This window comes from Sinocyclocheilus grahami, unplaced genomic scaffold (genome assembly GCF_001515645.1).
Source record: "Sinocyclocheilus grahami isolate Dianchi unplaced genomic scaffold, SAMN03320097.WGS_v1.1 scaffold307.1, whole genome shotgun sequence".
In the NCBI taxonomy this organism is placed as follows: Eukaryota; Metazoa; Chordata; class Actinopteri; order Cypriniformes; family Cyprinidae; genus Sinocyclocheilus; species Sinocyclocheilus grahami.
In genome coordinates this window covers 991,788-1,004,575 of record NW_015505486.1, presented here as the reverse complement: position 1 = coordinate 1,004,575, position 12,788 = coordinate 991,788, and the positions used below count along the sequence as shown (strand labels likewise).

At 34.9% G+C, this 12,788-nt stretch overlaps 1 pseudogene; it reads right to left on the bottom strand.

The window, feature by feature from the left end:
* Window positions 1-205: 205 nt before the first annotated feature.
* The window catches only part of LOC107601555 (uncharacterized), a 22,592-nt pseudogene continuing 10,009 nt past the window's right edge, over window positions 206-12,788 (bottom strand).

Genomic DNA, 12,788 nt, shown 5'->3' with positions numbered 1-12,788 from the left:
ACATATTTACATCTATTAAAAAAGTTATTAACAATGAATAACATCATTATACCAGTCGCAGCTTGATCAGTGTTGAAACATGTCATTTTGAGCAGTGACTGTATATTTATTTTTACAGTGCTTTTTACAATCCATGTTGTTCCAACGCACTTTTGCAGAAAATCATGCTGATTAGAGTGAATCAGGCTGACTTTTCTCCTGATCTTCAGTCGATCTGTGATCTGTCAGCTGGAGTTTGTCTAGACTTCACTATGTTCTGCATTTAGGGCAAGAGATGCAATTTAAATAATATTTATATAACATCCTCATGCTTTTGGAGAATCTTGTAATATAAGTAAAAGTCTCCTGATGTTGCATGTCAGTTTTAATCTCAAATCAATGCAGTTTAAAAATGATACTAACCTGCACGCATTGTATGATGCCTGTAAGGTCAGAGAGAGAGTAAATATTAGTGGATCTGTTGACTCTAGTCATTGTCTGCTAAAAGATCAATTAAATAACTACTTATTCACCAAGATCTTAAATGGTTTCAATAGCTTAACTGCTGTCACGTGGACCTTTTTTGAATGATTTATTAGTAATTCCTTTTTATGTTTTTTTTTTCTTTTCAAGTGCAACACACTGTAAAACATTTCAACCATTTCAATTTGAAACCTTTGAATTTATTTGCTGACATTGAAAGATCCCTGATATAGTCCAATCAATGATCTGAATGAACCAGGGAGTCAATAAATATAAAGATTCATTCATGTTCACTGTGAGCAGTTCTCATTGACACTCATCAGATGCTTTTAGGATTTTAGCATTAAAAGGGTCTAGAGGAATTTTTAAGTGTTGTGACAAACATTGCAGATTATTAGGAGATTAATGAGCGTGTTCAGAAACACACACCACAATATGTGGTAAATAAATGATTGAATCAGTCTTTAAACACTTTAACAGTGTTTTATATTTATTTTTTATTTACTTACTTACTGAATGGAGCTTGAGACAAATGATTCAGAGATGTAAAATAAAGAAACACCAGCTCATATGATGTAAATGTAATGTAATGTTTTGTAATTGAAACAATTATGATTTATACTCACCAGATGGAAATATTCCTGAAATCATCACAGAAATGACAAAGAAACATTCAGAAGGAAAGACAACAGACCTCAGATCTCCCACTGTGCGAGCGCCATTAACTGACAAAAAATACATGTGGATAAAAAAATGTTTTATATTATCATCACCGTTTTACGAGAAATGAATGCAATGTTAACAGTATTTTAGCACAGTTATTATTACAGGTAAATACAGATTCATTTAATTCATAATCAATTCATATTTAAAGTACATATTTGCTATAAACTTTGTGAATGCTGAAATATTTCTCTCAAACTGTATCACATATTGTTTAAAAAAAGTGTATGACATTCACTCACCTGTTTTCAGTATCAGTTCAGTCATCAGTGTAAAAGAATTCAGTAAAACAACACCAACTGATCCAAACACATACACAGTGACAACACGAGGAAAATCTGTAATGCAATTTTAGACATTAAACATGAACAAAACTACTACATTAGTCTATCTTGAGATACACAAAAATGTTTAAAAATCGAATAATATTTAAGAAATGTATTAATTTAGATAAAATTAGGCCACATTGAAAACAACTATAAACATACACAAAAAACTTTAAAAAATAATAATTCTACAAGATACATAAAATCATTTGTTTGCTTGATTTAAGTATTTCATTTATGATTGATTCCAGCCCTTCACTCTTCAACAGCTCATACGACACAAATTGCTTTAAAGTACTGTGTTTATATCAATGTATCATATTTTATCATGTTACAGTGTGAAACTATGATGTATGATCTGATAATTACTGCACTAATGAGATCGATCAGGTCACATCTGGAATTAAATTAACAAAAACTAAAATTAAAACAAGACACGGGACAGTTTTTTCCCCCCAATATTGACTCTCTTTTAAAGAAACACACAAATCTGCCTAATATTATCAGTACTGCATTGTTTAATATCATTAACTGTACATGTACTGACTGAGTGATCAAAGTAGATGATTAATACTATACCCTGAGCAATAAAGCCATAATAGCCTGTAAACTTCATAACCGTCCACAGTATCTGCAGAAATACAGTCACACAGCCCCATCCAATAGCATCTGTGAAATGAAAGGAGTGAAATAAAGCACTTTTTTTTCATTGAAGTGCCTCAGTTATGAAGAGTTTTGCTAACACATAGTAACTGGTTCAGCTGGTCTTCAATTTTCTCACTGTTTTCTGCAAAACTATTTTTATGATTATGGAGATTATGTGCTTTGGACCCTATTAATGGTGAAAGAGCTAAAAGAAGTGGGAGACAAAGAGGAAGAGGAAGAGCAAAGAACATTTGTTTCTGATCAAATATGAGCAACATTAGTTGACCATGTTCTTGTTCATGCAATGACCATGAGGGAATCAATGACTTCAGAAGAATCTGAGCAATTTCAGTCTCATCTTTTTTATTCACAGTTATAGAGAAGAAATCACACACCCGAGATTTGCCAAAGAAACTGTAAAGTAATCTACAGGGCTTTTAGATGAGAGAAACTTGTGTGCAGTAAATATTGTATCACATGCTGTGTACCATTAAACTTATAACTGTCAGATTGATTTGTTGCTCAGTGGTCAAGAAAAATGAATGAACTTCAGCATGAAAACAATTATAAAGATAAACCTATAAAGTAGCGCTGTCATACGATTAATTGCGATTAATCGCATCCAAAATAAAAGTTTTTGTTTACGTAATATATGTGTCACGAATCCGGTCCATGAACTTCCGTCTGCTTGCCATCAGAGGTCACCCTTTCCATTACATTGACTCTCACACTACACAAACTGTTGCATATCATCCCGGACTACATATCCCATCATCCATTGTACTGATTGCACACAGCACTGATTGCACACAGCTGTATCCAATCACACATTCACTATATATCCAGCCTGGTCTCATGTTTATACGTAGGTATAAATACGTAACATTTACAAGCACAAAACGTACACTTTTGTACGTTTTTAGTCATGCTAAAACGTACAATTTAGACGTATTTCAACGTTTAAAACGTACAAATCGCATGCACAGGTATGGGGCAAATGTAAATGTCAGTAAAGTTATTGAAATAGTAGTTTACTATAATTAATTAAATATCAATTTATCGGAATATGCTACTGTCCAAAAGTTTGGGTAAATAATTAGTGCTTGTATTCACTGACACTGGCTCAGTTTTGCCATCACAGGATTAAATTGCATTTTAAATATTAAAATAGAAAACAATTATTTTAAATTATAATAATAATTTACAGTCATACTTTTTACTGCATTTGTTGATCAAATACATGCAGAATTGATGAGCATTAAAGACTTAAAAAAAAATCCTACTGACCCCAATCTTTTGAATGGTGGTGTATATCAAAATTATAACTTATTGTAGTATAATTTTAGTTGCTGGATGCTGTCAAAATGGTCAGGACCTCTGATGCTAGACAGGCCAAAATCCTTGTTTTATGGGAGATACAGAAATGCTTTTAAATGTATTTAAAATGATATAATATATTAATGTTTCTAACATTTATTACGTAAAAAAGACAGCATTTTTGCCTATAATGCTTTAAAAACAGGGAAATAAATGTACTATAATTATGGAAAGGGCGATATACACTCCTGCAAGCCTCAAAAGTATCTTATACAGTAACGAACGTTCTGAAATACGTGTGAATGAGTGATGTTTCATAAATCATACTTGGGAGTTGTACAACATTATAGTCAGCATTTGACAGCTGACTGCTGTCACGAATCCGGTCCATGAACTTTCGTCTGTTTGCCATCAGAGGTCACCCTTTCCATTACATTGACTCTCGCACTACACAAACTGTTGCATATCATCCCGGACTACATATCCCATCATCCATTGTACTGATTGCACACAGCACTGATTGCACACAGCTGTATCCAATCACACATTCACTATATATCACTCAATCTGACTCCTATCAAACTGCCAAGTATTGTATGCGCTTATCGCCAGCAGAGATAGCTACTTTACAGAGCCCTCGTTAGTTTCCCAGTCCTAGCCTAGTCTTGCCCTGTCTGTATTCTTGGTTTCTGATCTTTGCCTGTTTTCCTGGATTTATCCCTCTAGTCGCGCCCTTTTGATTCTGTTTGCCGATCGTTGACCTACGCTAGCCCTAGGATTATTCTTGTGTCTTGCCCGCCATATACCTGTTTGCGATTGTTCGACCCTGCCTGTGTTTCTGACCTCTTCTACTTTAAATAAAAGCTTGCACATGGATCCGCACGTCTCACGTCTTGTCAGCTTGTTTTTGTCCGCCGATCGTTCACCTATGCTAGCCCTAGGATTATTCTTGTGTCTTGCCCGCCATATACCTGTTTGCCATTGTTCAACCCTGCCTGTGTTTCTGACCTCTTCTGCTTTAAATAAAAGCTTGCACATGGTCTCACGTCTTGTCAGCCCCGTAACAATATGTGTACTGTTTATTTATTATGTACAGTATATATAAATACACATATACAGTATATATATATATATTGAAAATATTTACATGTATATTCATTTATATATTTATATTATTATATTTTATATTATATATAAATATATTTAATATATAAGCATAACATATTTTTCTTAAATATATATACATGCATGTGTGTGTATTTATATATACATAATACATATACACAGTACACACAGATATATTATGTAAACAAAAACTTTTATTTTGGATGCGATTAATCGCGATTAATCGTTTGACCTGTATTTGCTAGATCAATGATGTGCTGTCATTCCAAGCATTTTTTTTTTAATGTTACTGTACCTGTTTTATTTTCCAGTGTAATTATGTAAAGGCCGATCATCGCTGCAATAATCACTATTATGATGATTAACATCACTGTTCTTCTGACTGAAAGTGAACCTGAAAAAGATGAGTGTGAGAGAATGCTTTGATGAATAACACTTTCATACTGACAGAAACAGAGATGATCAGTGGTTAAAACTGACTGAATAAAGAAACACAGATATCGGAAAACAGAGAAACATCTAAACTGGTTTGCTTTTTCTCTGGAGATTTCTCCTTGAGATTAAACTCAAACCATCAAAGATAGAGAGATGGTCTGTTATTGGCAGATGTGTGAATGATTATTCATTTATTCATCTGATCATCAGTGGTGGTGAAGTTACTCAAAAACTGTAAATAAACAACATATTAATAATTACATTCGGAATATTTGATGACATGCCAAAATCTATCCTGAAAATGAAGCTGTACTGATATGTTTGTGTGTCTGCATTTGTGTTTAGATAAAGGTCAGAAAAAGCAGAATTTAAAGGAAAGGATTTAAAGATAAAACGGGATATCACTTTATTGCAGTGAATAAATCATCAGACCACTGTAACATGTTTTTCTCAACACTGATTATCAATAAAACTGATGCAGTTCAACAGAGATCATATCACAATTCATCAGATACTTACACATGAGTCTATCAAACCATCTGAAAAAACATCTGTCATTTGTCATCATCTGTAACACTGGTAAAATGACAACAATGATGAATCCTAAAAAACAGGAGAGTAATCATATTAAAGGGTTAGTTCAACCAAAAAATGAAAATTAGTCCATGTTTTTCTCACCCTCAAGGCATCCTAGGTGAATATGACTTTCTGTTTCAGACGAATCCAATCGGAGTCATATTAAAAATTTTCCTTGCTCTTCCAAGCTTTAGAAAGGGAGTAGGTGGGTGTTTCTGTTCAACAGTCCAAACGTAGTCAAATAAAGCGCATTCATCCATAATAAAACGTGCCTCACGTGGCTCCGATGGGTGAATAAAGGCCTCTGTAGCGAATCCATGTGTTTTTGTAAGAAAAATATCCATATTTAAAATGTTATAAATATTTTTTTCCCACTTCTGCTGACTGTCATACGTGCGAGCCGTAAGGAAACTTTGCTTCCTTTGCTCCTGCAAACAAACTCATGAGACTAGTATATCTCAGATGCACGCGTGCACGACGCATACCTTCTACGTCATCCGCCAGAACGGCTTCCACACACGTCAGATACAGGAAGTGAGAGAAAAGTGTTTATAACGTTTTAAATATGGATATTTTTCTGACAAAAATGCATCGATTCGCTACAGAAGGCCTTTATTCATGCCCCGGAGCTGCGTGAGGCACGTTTTATTATGGATGTGCGCGCTTTATTTGACTATGTTTGGACTGTTGAACAAAAACACCCACCTACTCCCTTTCTAACGCTTGGAAGAGCAAGGAAAATGTTTCATATTACTCCAAATGGATTTGTCTGAAAGAAGAAACTCATATACACCTGGGATGCCTTGAGGGTAAGTAAAGCATGGGTTAATTTTCATTTTTGGGTGAACTAACCCTTTAATGTTGGATATTATAAAACAACAGATTAACAGCTAATTGCAGCAAATCCTTATGAATATCGGTCTCAGTGAATAATGAGTGTTTTAAAATGGCATTAGAGAAGAATGAACATGTTCAAATGTGTTTATCTGAGTAAAATGAACACAGATGAACTCAAATCCTTATAAATATGAACTCACCTCCTCTGACAGATGCAAAAGTGAAGAACAAGAGGATGAATTGTAATGTAGGCAGAATATCAAAGATCGTATCAGCCACTAAGTCAAATATGTTAACTATCGTATTTATCTGTCCACTTCTCATCTGTTCACTTCTCTTTCCAACCTCTGTAACTAAAACTAAATGAGAAACAATGAAGATCTGATTTGATTCAGTTTCAGAACAATAAAGAAAAAAATCAACAACAAAAGCAAGCTGAGTGAATCTGCATGTGACCGAGAGGACTTTTACAAACATATATTATTATTATCAGGAGCATTCAAGTACATGATAACTGAATGAATCGCACAGAAATACTTACGGTAAATGATTTTGCAAAGGCAGCACAGAAACATTATTAAAAACAGGAATGTTATCGCAGCTCTGTCAAATTCAGAATAATTCAGAAGTTTTTCCCAAACACTTGCAAAAAGAGCTGAAAGAGAGGAAGTGATTAAAAAGAAAATATTGTCAATTAACAGCCAAAATACAAATACAGGTCAGAATCATCTTGCTTTATTAGAATTTACATGGATAGTCTCTGTTATAATCTGAGGTTCAGAGGTTTATTTTCAGTCCATTTCTAATATTGATGCCGTGACCTATGTGCTGCTGAAATGAAATGTGTGTCATGACCACAAATCATGCTGAGGATTGCTTTAGTGTTGGATTTAGTTTAGTTTCAAATTAAATTGAGTTTATGCAAACTGTTATTAAAAGATCATAAAAGTGATTCAGTACTATAAACATATAGAGATTCAGCATTTAACACACAGGATCTGTCATACTAATAAATCATGTATCATGTAGAGCTGCTTAATATTTCTGCATGTTGTGATTTGTCATGTTATTGTTATAGATTTGCTGCATAATAAAACAATTTTTCGGTTAATGTGCACTTTAAAGTGTTCATGATAAGGACAGTTGATTGACATTTTTCTTTGCATACCTGAATAAACAACAACTGAGAGAACGAAATATTCTGCTAAATAACTGTATTTCAGAATCCATGTTTTAATGTTGCCTGTACATGAAAAAGTATTTAATGATTAGAATCACAATATCACACACAACAATCAACATACAGAAACACAAATGCCACTAAAACAATATTTAATGAAAGTTTTAATCAATTTTCTTTTGGTAAATCACTCGCACAATGAATACTTTGGACATTATAATTAGTTTTCTGACCTCCTCTAATAAACAGATCAAATGAATTATACCTGTGAACTCGTTCACATATGGAAAAGCCCAGAGTAAAATGAGAGGCCTCAGAAAATAAAGAGCACAACAACAAACTGACTCATTCACAGATCCTGAAACAAAAACAGATATCTTGAATTCAATGATATACAAACGCATACTGTGTATGGCTGAAAGAGTGTGATTATGATCATTGCAACACAACGAAAGCTTTTTTTCTTATTACAAACAAGAGCACACTTCTTGTAATTAAGTAGCTATATTATTTATATTATCATATGAAGAGTTCATATGCAACTTATTGCTAATCGTTTCCGTTTTTGACCATTTTCAAATATCATGTTTTTTCATTGTGCATTCCAATTAATCTCAATCAAACTGCAGTTGGGTTATTTTGATTAAGTAAAAATAACTTTTAAAAAAGATAACTAATGCAATGAAACACAATAAAAGCATGATAACATAATAAAAAACATGATTTTTGAACATTTTAAAAAACGGAGTTATCTGGTTTTGCAAATAAACTCTTCATATAGTAATTAGAAACACTCACCTTCAGAAACACCCCACAAGGCAAAAGCAAAGAACATGATGATATTTGGACAGACGACTAGAAACATCTAAAGATGGAAAAATGAATCTAGAGAGAAAATAAAAAATTATGTCTGAATGAAACGTAATAATGATTTTAGATATGTAACAATAAAAGCCCAAAATGGATGTTAATGAAGCCAATGAGAATATTTCCCTTACTTTTTCCTTACTTCAGATACTTTTCAGGTAACGTCTTAAACCTCACATACATTTAACTATATTTCTGTAGGCAGAGCAGCAGTGCAGATCCAGAAACATTGTGGTTATTTTTACAGTGCCAGAGTTTACTCAACCTTTTTTCTTGCTGTTTAAACCAGACTTCTACAAGTTCTCAGTCGAGCGCATCAAATAACATTTTCACAAGTAGCAGTCAACTTTGCCTTGCCAATAGGCTAGATTTGACAGTTGCAGCCAGCAGATAACTTAAGGAAACACTGTAGTTCAAATAATTCATATTCACAGAAGCAAATTTAGAGACGTTTCCAATCAATGTCAAATAGATGTTTAGAAGACATCTTTAAGATGTTTATGATTTAGAATGTATGTAAAACTGATGTCTTAAAGATGTCACAGCAGACGCTTTCCAGATGAAGCGATCTTTCACTGTCGGGCCAAAAGTGGGCATGATAGTGCATGCCAGGGCTAGTCGTGTTTCCACTGTCACTTCTGGGGCTTGATTGTGCCTTGTTGGGGCTTCCTCGGGGGATAAACTCTTCATATAGTAATTAGAAACACTCACCTTCAGAAACACCCCACAAGGCAAAAGCAAAGAACATGATGATATTTGGACAGACGACTAGAAACATCTAAAGATGGAAAAATGAATCTAGAGAGAAAATAAAAAATTATGTCTGAATGAAACGTAATAATGATTTTAGATATGTAACAATAAAAGCCCAAAATGGATGTTAATGAAGCCAATGAGAATATTTCCCTTACTTTTTCCTTACTTCAGATACTTTTCAGGTAACGTCTTAAACCTCACATACATTTAACTATATTTCTGTAGGCAGAGCAGCAGTGCAGATCCAGAAACATTGTGGTTATTTTTACAGTGCCAGAGTTTACTCAACCTTTTTTCTTGCTGTTTAAACCAGACTTCTACAAGTTCTCAGTCGAGCGCATCAAATAACATTTTCACAAGTAGCAGTCAACTTTGCCTTGCCAATAGGCTAGATTTGACAGTTGCAGCCAGCAGATAACTTAAGGAAACACTGTAGTTCAAATAATTCATATTCACAGAAGCAAATTTAGAGACGTTTCCAATCAATGTCAAATAGATGTTTAGAAGACATCTTTAAGATGTTTATGATTTAGAATGTATGTAAAACTGATGTCTTAAAGATGTCACAGCAGACGCTTTCCAGATGAAGCGATCTTTCACTGTCGGGCCAAAAGTGGGCATGATAGTGCATGCCAGGGCTAGTCGTGTTTCCACTGTCACTTCTGGGGCTTGATTGTGCCTTGTTGGGGCTTCCTCGGGGGCAATGGCCAGGCATTTTCGGCCTGCCGATTACCTTGGTCCAAAGCGGGTCAACTGGGGCTTGAGGACCAAAGCCCCATGTCATGAACAAAGACCAAGTTTATCTGAGTTAGGAGACTGTCGGCACCGCTGTTCATTCCCCATGTTTTCACATCAAGACACCAGCTGACATTAGCATTTTAAACATTTAAAACAGCAAGTATCTGAAATAACTTTTGCTATCCTATGGAAATTCCATTCATTGAATGCGGTAGAAATGTATTATATGTGACGCTAAAGGCTATGTATGCTAACCATTGGTATATAAATTGCTTTGCTGCTTTGGCTAAAAGGATAACAGTATAGTAAGACGAGGCAGTGCTCAAACATCCTCAGATTATATTATTTTGTGGAATATTAACATAAATGCTCATTCTTTTTAAAGAAATTTGACGCAAACATATTATGAGGGTTTATCAGTATTTTCCTATTGTGTTCGCCTTTTGACTTAAATGGACTAATGGAGTTGTTTTGTGCATTTCCGTGATCACAAATAAATGGAGCAGCCACAACTGAACAAGTGTGTTCTCTAATGTAACGAACATGACAGAAGCAGGTCCTTACATGAAGACTTTAGAAAGACTCCAGCATCAATATTTTTGCCTGCATACCAATGAAATAAAAAAAATTATTTGTGTCAGAAGTGCACATTAGTTATGCAATCAAACTAATATGTATAATTATTTAAAGTGAAGTCACTTAAAGTGAAGGGAGGCATGTTAAGGGCAGGTTGTTGTTAGCCCTGGCTCACACTGGCCCGGCAGTGGAAAAGTGACTATTGGTGTCAACCGTTCCTTTGTGCCACTTGGTGGTGATTTAGTGAACGTGTCACTTGTGACTAGGTTATATTTACCGCCACGGCCTTGTGACAGTAATAGCTTTTTGGTTTACTACTGTAGTTCATTTGTCTACAATAGCCTAGAGGCCACAGCCATTTCAGTGGCATGTGTTGGCACAGACATGCAAACACACAAACCCAAAGGTAAAAATGATACAGGACATAAAGTGTGAATCGCTGAATTCATTCCGACACACACACACACAACAACTTTTTGTATGGGTTGACTTACCAAGTAGACGCAGTTCCAAATTTAACTTGGCTAAGGACACAGAATCCTCCTGTCTGTAAACTTTACAGGTGTATCGTCCCTCATCTTCAGCTCTCAGATTGTCCAGACGGAGGGAGAAGTTTCCATGTTGAATCTGATCAGTAAAGAAATGAGCTCTATCATGATAATCCTGCTGCTGGGACTCTGGTCGACTCTCACCATCTTGATACAGATGAACCAGAGTCTCTGAGTCTGTTCTTCTCCATTCCACCTTCCGAATTTGCTCTAATAAACGTTTGTTAACATAACAGGGCAGAACCCCAGAAGATCCCAGACGAACAACTGCTGGGCCAGAAGGACTGCGCACAGTGAGCCCAGAAACTGAAAAGACATTTTGTTCATAATATGAAATTCTGTTAAAGGTTGAATGCCATTTTGTACATGAAGATGAACCATTGTGTCTAGAGACAAGGCAAAATCCCTGTATTTCTGCATAATGCATTTGCTGTATATAACAAACACTCTAAATTAACAGTTTCCAACATTTTACAAATCAGTAATTCGGACATTTGGGTCAAACTTCTGATAATAAAGTGAAAACAAGAGTCACAACAGAGCAGCAGAAACATAAACTGCTGTTGGACATTTAGAAAAAAATCTGCTAATTGCTGTAAAAACTCATTGTGCTATATGCCACATTAAAACATACATTTATAGTTGATATACATTCCGGATTGTCAGTTCGCAGGAAAACAGTGCGCTGCAGCAATGAAAGACAAATTAAATGGATCACAGATAGCTGATTCTACATGACCTGAAAAGTCTTGGTGTACGTCTAAAGCATTACTTTATTATCAGGGAATGGAAAGAGAGTGAATTTGTGGAGCAGTGGCACATACTAGACATAATCAACCAAATGATAATCATGTACAGGTTAGGCTCAGTTTTCTTTTATTTTTCACTTACCTTGAAAAAGCAAAGAGTGATAATCGCCTAGAGAGAAAGAAAAACCAAGGACAATTCAATAAAAGCTTTAACCCGTCAACAGCTTAAATGTTCTATAATCATTATATAATAATTACTTTTTATTTTTTGTTGTTTAGCTATTATAAAGGATAATTTTTGTGGCATTGCTGATCATTTATATTTCTTCTATTTTTGTTGTTCTTTCAAACTGAACAAGTATCGCAGCCACAAAGAGTATCGAGACACTTAAGCCACTTTTAAAAATGCCTAAATGTCAGTAGATAAAACAAAGCAAGTGTCATTTGTTGGTTTAAAAAAAGATGCACAATTTTTAAAGGGGTGGTTGATTGCGATTTAACGGTACTTAGTGTGTAATGTTGCTGTTTGAGCATAAACAATATCTCCAAAGTTACGACGCTGAAAGTTAAATGCAAACGGAGATATCGTCTTTTAAAATTATGGCAGTTTAATGCCTACAAAAATGGCTTGTAAGGACTATAACGAGTTACTTCACGGGTTTGTGATGTCACAAACCCAGATAAACCCCGCCCTCGGGAACATGCAGCAAAGGGGGTGAGGCCATGTTGTGCTGCTTTAGAGAAGAGGAAGAAAACTTGGCATGCACGAAAAAAATCTATTCATATATGAATCACGATTCTGTCTTCTAATGATTCTAATGGATTCACAAGTTTCAAAATCAATATTCTAAAGCAGCGGTTCTTAATACTGTTCCCCGTGTCCCCCTGCTCTGCACACGCTCTGCATCTCTCTCTCTCTCTCTCTCTC